Genomic DNA, 7,500 nt, shown 5'->3' with positions numbered 1-7,500 from the left:
TGGTCTAAAATATATAATGTGATTCCTTTTCGTCATAAAATATCTGCTGAATTCCGCGACTTCTCATTACCGTCCAACAGAAGCGGATATGAAGGGACGACGATTTAATAGCTGTGTGATGAGATTCCTAACTTCACGAGGCGAGATTTCCTTCCTCGCAGAAACGGACGAAAAAACGAATAGCGTAAATCAGGTTCCCGCCAACATCACGGGGCTTTGGCGGGCGTCATCAAAATATATATCATTTCGATATATATGTCACGCGCTGTCTGGCAAATCTGGGACTTCATCTTCGAAAAAACAGTGATCAACGTGGGTTAGCTGACCGGAGGAGAATGGAAGGAATTTTTTGTGATTTTTGTGGTCGTTCGCGGCTCCGGTATCTCACAGTATGTTGGTCTGATTATATTATTTTTTATTATTTATTTATTTATTTATTATAGCGGATGCCAGAAATTTCTGTTATTTCTGGCATCCGCTGATAATTGCATACGGCTGTTAATGTATGAGAATAACAAGATATAAGCCCGAATGTATATGCATATGTTTGCGTGCGTGTGCGCGCGCGCGCGCGCGCGCGCGCGCGTGTGTGTGTGTGTGTGTGTGTGTGTGTGTGTGTGTGTGTGTGTGAGCTGTGCGTGCGTGCGTGTGTGTGTGTATGTGTGTGTGTGTGTGTGTGTGTATGTGTGCGTGTGTGTGTATGTGCGTGTGTGTGTGTTTGTGTGTGTTCATATTATTACTATTACTATTATTGTTCATAGATATGCGTGTCCTATATAGGTTTACGCACATACAGCACCAGGCGTGTAGCTATGCCCCGCGCGGGCTCTGAATGCCTGGGAGCGAGAATCAGCCGGCACCTTTGGCACGCAGCGAGTGGTAGCACCCCCCCCCCTCCCCCTCTGCCTGCGTAGGGGAATAATCGATATCTGTAAATTACAATATAGATATATTTCAGCGCTTTACAGACACGGATTGTGAGGTGAATAACGCTTCTGTTTAGACTTGAAGTCGGTGTCACACGAATGCAATATATATGTATAAGAATCTAATAGAGAGGGTTGGTGTCAGGAAGGGCATCCGTATAAACCCATACCAAAACCAATAGGGAATGAGCCGTAATAGGAAAATCAGTGGAGGCGGCTCATCCATAACGGCGACTCCACATAGAAATGGGAGAAAGCTTAGAAGAATTTAATTTCTATGTAGCCTTATTACAAATATTGCCCAAGGGTTTGTATACAACCTGGACGGACAACTATAATTAAAACACTGTCTTAATCCCATGAGATTCCGCTCAACTCGCACCGTACTCACTTCAGCAAAACAGTTCTAATGTTTTGAAATCTCTTTACTTTTGAGCAATAATTCCCGAAAGTAAGTAGTTTGCGCTAAACATAGGGACTACGAGCGCTCTTCCAATTTGTCTCTTTTTCATATTTATTTATTATTATTATTTTTTTAATTAAGATGATATATAATGTTTAAAATTACACATGTTGTCAATCATATGCTACCATAATTAGCAGCATGAAGTGGATGTGAATATATGTAATTTAATGTGTATGATTGCATGTATTTATAAGAATTACGAAAGATAATATAATTAGATCGACTTCCTTGGTTTTTATTTAGCTATGTTATTGTTGCCTTCTTTATAAGCGTAATTTTTATCATATATCATTGTTCATATCTTTATTGTAGACATTTATTCACGTGTTAAATTATGAGTATGTAACATCATTTCAATATCAATAACAGTGATTATGATAATGGCGCCAGTAGGTCTGCTTATCTTCACTATGATATTTGCCACCATATTACTTTTATTATTATTATTGTCACATTTTTTTTTTAGTTATCACTCTTGTTGATTTTACAAGTATTGGCAATGTTACTGTTTAAGCATATTTAAGGATTTATATCATTCTTTATTTATTTTTATTGTTATTATTATTATTTTTTTTGTTGTTGTTGTTATAGAATTCCACTTATTATAGTGTTGTTTTACTGATGTTCTAACCAGGACATAATATTAATATGATTATTATATTTAACTATTCGTATTATGATTATAATCAAAATGATCATCATTATATCACCATTTCCGTGTTGTTATCATTATGATAAAGGATTTTATCATTTTACTGATTATATTTACTGGAAGACAAGACAGTCAGAGAGAGAGAATGAGATAGATAGATAGATAGATAGATAGAGAGAGAGAGAGAGAGGAGAGAGGAGAGGAGAGGAGAGGAGAGGAGAGGAGAGGAGAGGGAGAGAGAGGGAGAGAGAGAGAGAGAGAGAGAGAGAGAGAGAGAGAGAGAGAGAGAGAGAGAGAGAGAGAGATAGGAGAGAGAGAAGAGAAGAGAGAAGAGAGAGAAGAGAGAGAGAGGAGAGGAGAGGAGAGGAGAGAGAGAGAGAGAGAGAGAGAGAGAGAGAGAGAGCGAGGTCAGAGAGAGAGAGAGAGAGGTGAGAGAGAGAGGGGAGAGAGAGAGAGATGAGAGAGAGAGAGGTGAGAGAGAGAGAGGTGAGAGAGAGAGAGATGAGAGAGAGAGAGAGAGAGAGAGAGAGAGAGAGAGAGAGAGAGAGAGAGAGAGAGAGAGAGAGAGAGTGAGTGAGATAGATAGATAGAGAGAAAGAGAGAGACGGTGACTGAGAGAAAAAAAATAGGGTAGATAAACTTAAGTATGAAAGAAGGAAGGATAAAAATAGCGGAAAGCGATGCAGGTAGAGCTCAAGGAAAGGCATCGCTGGAGAAGAAATACATAAACAGATAATTGATAAATCTTGATGTCTGAAATAAAATTACTTCCATCAATAAAACCATATTTATTCACATATGTACAAGGTTCTTAGGAATACATTAAAGCTGGGACACAATGGACAACTTCTGTAGCATAACAGAAAGTACAAAATATATGTTTTTGTTCATACACATGGTCTCATACAGGACGCCTCTGTACAGTGCCTGGAAAGGGAGAGGCTGTATATATCAAAGCGTCTTGTAACTGAACAAAGTCACGTACAGGTGTAGTACATACCTGATACATGGTACAAACGAAGTCTTGGTACAAATAAAGCTTTTTGTTTCTGGGAGTAAGGAATGTAATATCGTGGTATTTACATCCTTGCATCACATTTTTATATGTACACTTAGAGGGCGAAAAAAAATTGGACATGTTACATCTTACTCATATTACGCTATATACAATAATATTAACAACTTATATACTTCATTTTTTTTTCTACCTCAGTCACAAATGGCCTTATACCTGCGGCCGATAACAAAAGGGACCCTGATACTGCAATACGATATGTTCAAGTCTAATTCTCTTGCACGGGTTCTTTGTGTGACCTACATGTTCAGTCTCTTCTCCTTTTTTTATTTACGATTCCCCAAGAATACGATCACTTTATTCTTCACATGCGTTACCAACAAGAATGGAAATACTACAAAGGTATTAGTTTCACCGATATGAAAGTCTCAGATTTGTGGTGTCCGATTCCATAAACCCTGATCCATCGAACGTACAAACAAAACACATCCTACTGAGAGCTTATAACAAAGCTACCTCAAGGAAACCCATCCGTACAGGCTCTGAAAATCGTTCTGCCGCTTTCATATGCATAAAATAACGACTTTAACAACGACTTTTCCCTGAACATATACACGGCTCTGAAGGGATGTTCTATAAAGCGATATAAAGAGGATCCGATTGTAAACAGTTACCATCGTGATCCCTTTTAATGTAAGATCATAGAGACGATAAGGAGGAAGGAGGAGGGACGACGCTACGAGAAGATGAACGTGTGATAAAGGTCGAAATAAGAGATACGAGCGAAGGATTGGGGATAAGGGTGGAATGGGAGGGGGGAGAAGAGTGAGGGTGTAATGGGAAGGGGAGAGGAGTAAGGATAGAATAGGAGAGGGAAGGGGAATGGGAGGGGGGAGAAGAGGAAGGCTGGAATGAGAGGGGGGAAAAGAGTAAGGGTGGAATGGGAGGATGGAACGAAGGGTAAGGGGTGGAACAGGAGAGAGGGACGAGGAGAAAGGAGTTGGGGGTTAAGGGAAGAATCGGGAGGGGGAATAGATAGAGTTAGGGTTTAGGGGAGTTTGTATGGGTGAAGGGAACCCTAAAGGAATTCGAAAGCGTTCATATGACAGGCAATAGAAGAAATAGGAAGGACTGTACGAACGGTAGATGCCTAAAGTATGTGTTCCTAAAACAAAACAGTTATAGAATAAATCGCTCTCGAAATGAAAAATATACATTTTTTTTTATCATGCATCAGTTTTCATGCAAACAAAAAGGAAACACCTGAAGAGATAATAAAGGAAAGTGGTGCGAGAAACGAAACTCATATTTCTACACTGTCCACAGAGGGAGAGAGAGATAGAAAGAGAGAGAGAGAGAGAGAGAGAGAGAGAGAGAGAGAGAGAGAGAGAGAGAGAGAGAGAGAGAGAGAGAGAGAGAGAGAGGGGGGAGAGGGAGGGAGGGAGGGAGGGAGAGGGAGGGAGAGGGAGGGAGGGACAGGGAGAGGGAAAGAGAAAGAGAGAGAGAGAGGGGGGTGGAGGGAGAGAGAGAGGGAAAGAGAGAGAGAGAGAAGAAAAGAGAGAAATAAGGTCTTCATTAGAGCAACCACACACATTCTCCTTCTCACATAGACTTCTCACGCTGTCTCACTACACAAACAGGCATCAGATAGTCCTTAAAAAAAGAAGAAATACAGGTAATAGTACAAGGAAAAAAAACATAAAAATCACCACCGAATGAGTGACAGCTGAATACCACAATACTCATGATCGTTCCCTGGCCATTGTAAGGCGGCGGGAGGCACGGCGCGGCACGGCAACTCGGGCTATGGCAACCTCTGGCACCTTTAGTCCGGTTGCCTCCCTCACGTGCGCCATTACACGCCCACACCCCCTACTACCCCTCCCCCTTCCACCCTACCCCACCCACCCTACCCCCGAATCTTTTCCGCCTCAAGTCCTACCTCATATCGCTCGCCTATTACTCATTGTGAGGTGGGTTGTTCATGGGGGGGAGGAGTGGTGTTCATGTGGAGGGGGTGTAAGACTTGCTGGTGGCTTTTGGTGTACATGTATGGCTTTTTAGGATATGTAATTATGTAGGTGTTTAGAGGATAGTGTACATGAACATACATCTAAAGCAAATATCGTATATAAAATCCACGCATACATACACACGCGTATGTATGTCTCGTGAACTTATACACACACACACACACACACACACACACACACACACACACACACACACACACACACACACACACACACACACACACACACACACACACACACACACACACACACACAAACATATATATATATATATATATAGAGAGAGAGAGAGAGAGAGAGAGAGAGAGAGAGAGACAGAGAGAGAGAGAGAGAGACAGAGAGAGAGACAGAGAGAGAGAGAGATTGACCTTATCTTGCTCTTAATCACGACGAAAACACTAACGATTTAAATTTCCCTCCTGTAATTACGCCTTCCCGTGTAACACAAACCGCCCCGCTTTCCCTCTCCCTCCCCCCCCCCACCTCCTCTCAAAAGAGCCCCCTCCCCTCCCCTCCCCCCCCCCCCTCCCCTCCCCTCCCAAGAACCTCCCCCCCCTCTTTCTCCCCTCCCAAGCACCTTCCCCCTCTTCCTCCCCTCCCAAGAACCTCCCCCCTCCTCCTTCCTCCCCTCCCAAGAACCGTCACTCTCCCAAAAGAGCCTCCCCCCCTCTTTCTCCCCTCCCAAGAACCTCCCCCCTCCCTTCCTCCCCTCCCAAGAACCTCCCCCCCTCCTCCCTCCCCTCCCAAGAACCTCCCACCCCCCCTTCTTTCCCCCCCCCCCGTCCCCTCCCAAGAACCCAGCGCTGACGAAGTTGACCAGCGACGTCGAGTTGGAATCGCATCGCCGCCCCGCCGCCCCGCCGCTCGATGACCTCTGTGACGCGCTGGTGAGTCGTCGGGAACACTCGTTGACCGCAACCTTCGTCTGGTGACCCTCCTCCCCCCCCCCTTCTCCCTCCTTCGCATGTGACCCTCCCCCCCCCCTTCTCCCTCCTTCACAAGTGACCCCCACTCCCCCTCCCTTCTTCCCATGTCACCCCGCTTCTCCCTCCTTCGCAAGTGACCCTCCCCCACCCCTTCTCCCTACTTCGCAAGTGACCCCCACTCCCCCTCCCTTCTTCCCATGTGACCCTCCCCCTCCCTCTCCCTTCTTCCTAATGACCCCCCTCCCCCCCTCCCGGGTGACGACACATCGGTTATGATTGCCTGGGCCTCATACGGAGCGAAAAGGTCGAAAGTCTTTGGAGGAATACTGGAATTATGACATTTCTGGGTCAACCTGTTTATATATATTTTTTTCATTTTGAAGTGAAACAACTACTTTTTTCCTCATTCTGAAGTGAAACAACTACTTTTTTCCTCATTCTGAAGTGAAACAACTACTTTTTTCCTCATTCTGAAGTGAAACAACTACTTTTCTCTCATCTTGAAGTGAACCTACTTTTTTCCACTCATTCTGCAGTGAAACAACTACTTTTCTCTCATCTTGAAGTGAACCTACTTTTTTCCACTCATTTTGCAGTGAAACAACTATTTTATCTCATTCTGACGTGAAACAACTTTTTCCGATTCTGAACTGAAACAACCACTTTCCCCTCCATTCTGAACCGAAATGACCAATTTCCCCCCCATGACATATCTGGATGAACCTATATTTTGATTACATTTTTTTCCAATTCTGAGGTGAAACTACTTTTTTCTCATTCTGAAGTATAACAACCATTTTTTCAGCTACCTTTCCCCCATTCTGAACTGAAATCACTAATTTTGCACCATTCTGAAGTATAACAACCATTATTTTTTTTTAATTCTGAACTGAAATAGTAACGTTTCCCCCATCCTGAACTGAAATGACCAAATTTGACTGATTCTCAAGTATACCAACCATTATTTTTTTGTTCTGAATTGAAACAGCAACCTTTTCCCCATTCTGAACGAACACAAGTGAGAAAAAAAGCACTACAATGCCAAAAGAAACGCCAAACACACGCCGTCAAAGCAGGCGCCTCTTCCGACGGCGAACGCGCCTCCAGCCCCGAGGTGCTCCGTCGGGGCGCCCCCAGCCCTCGCCCTCGGGATGACAACACGCCGAAGGTCGCGTTGCGCAGCGGTCACGACGGCTGCTCGGGTTTGTAACGTCTTTTAAAAACGTGACAGCGAGATTTTTTGTCCGTTCTAGAAGGTCGTTCGTAATAAGCGCGGGCGAGGATTGTGTTGCAGTGTATGGGTTTTGGGGGTTTGGCAAAAGAAGGGAGGAACGAAGGAAGTGATAAAGATATTAAGGTGATTTATAGGAGAATGGTGAGAGCGAGAATGATTAAGTAAGAGAAATAAATATTAGCCGATGTGTGTGTGTATCATATGCGTGTGTGTAAGTGTTATATGCATGTGTGTACGTGTTATATGCA

The sequence above is a fragment of the Penaeus vannamei genome, chromosome 12 (genome assembly GCF_042767895.1).
Source record: "Penaeus vannamei isolate JL-2024 chromosome 12, ASM4276789v1, whole genome shotgun sequence".
NCBI lineage: Eukaryota > Metazoa > Arthropoda > Malacostraca > Decapoda > Penaeidae > Penaeus > Penaeus vannamei.
The sequence above is the reverse complement of the archived record's forward strand: the minus strand, read 5'-3'. Positions refer to the sequence as shown.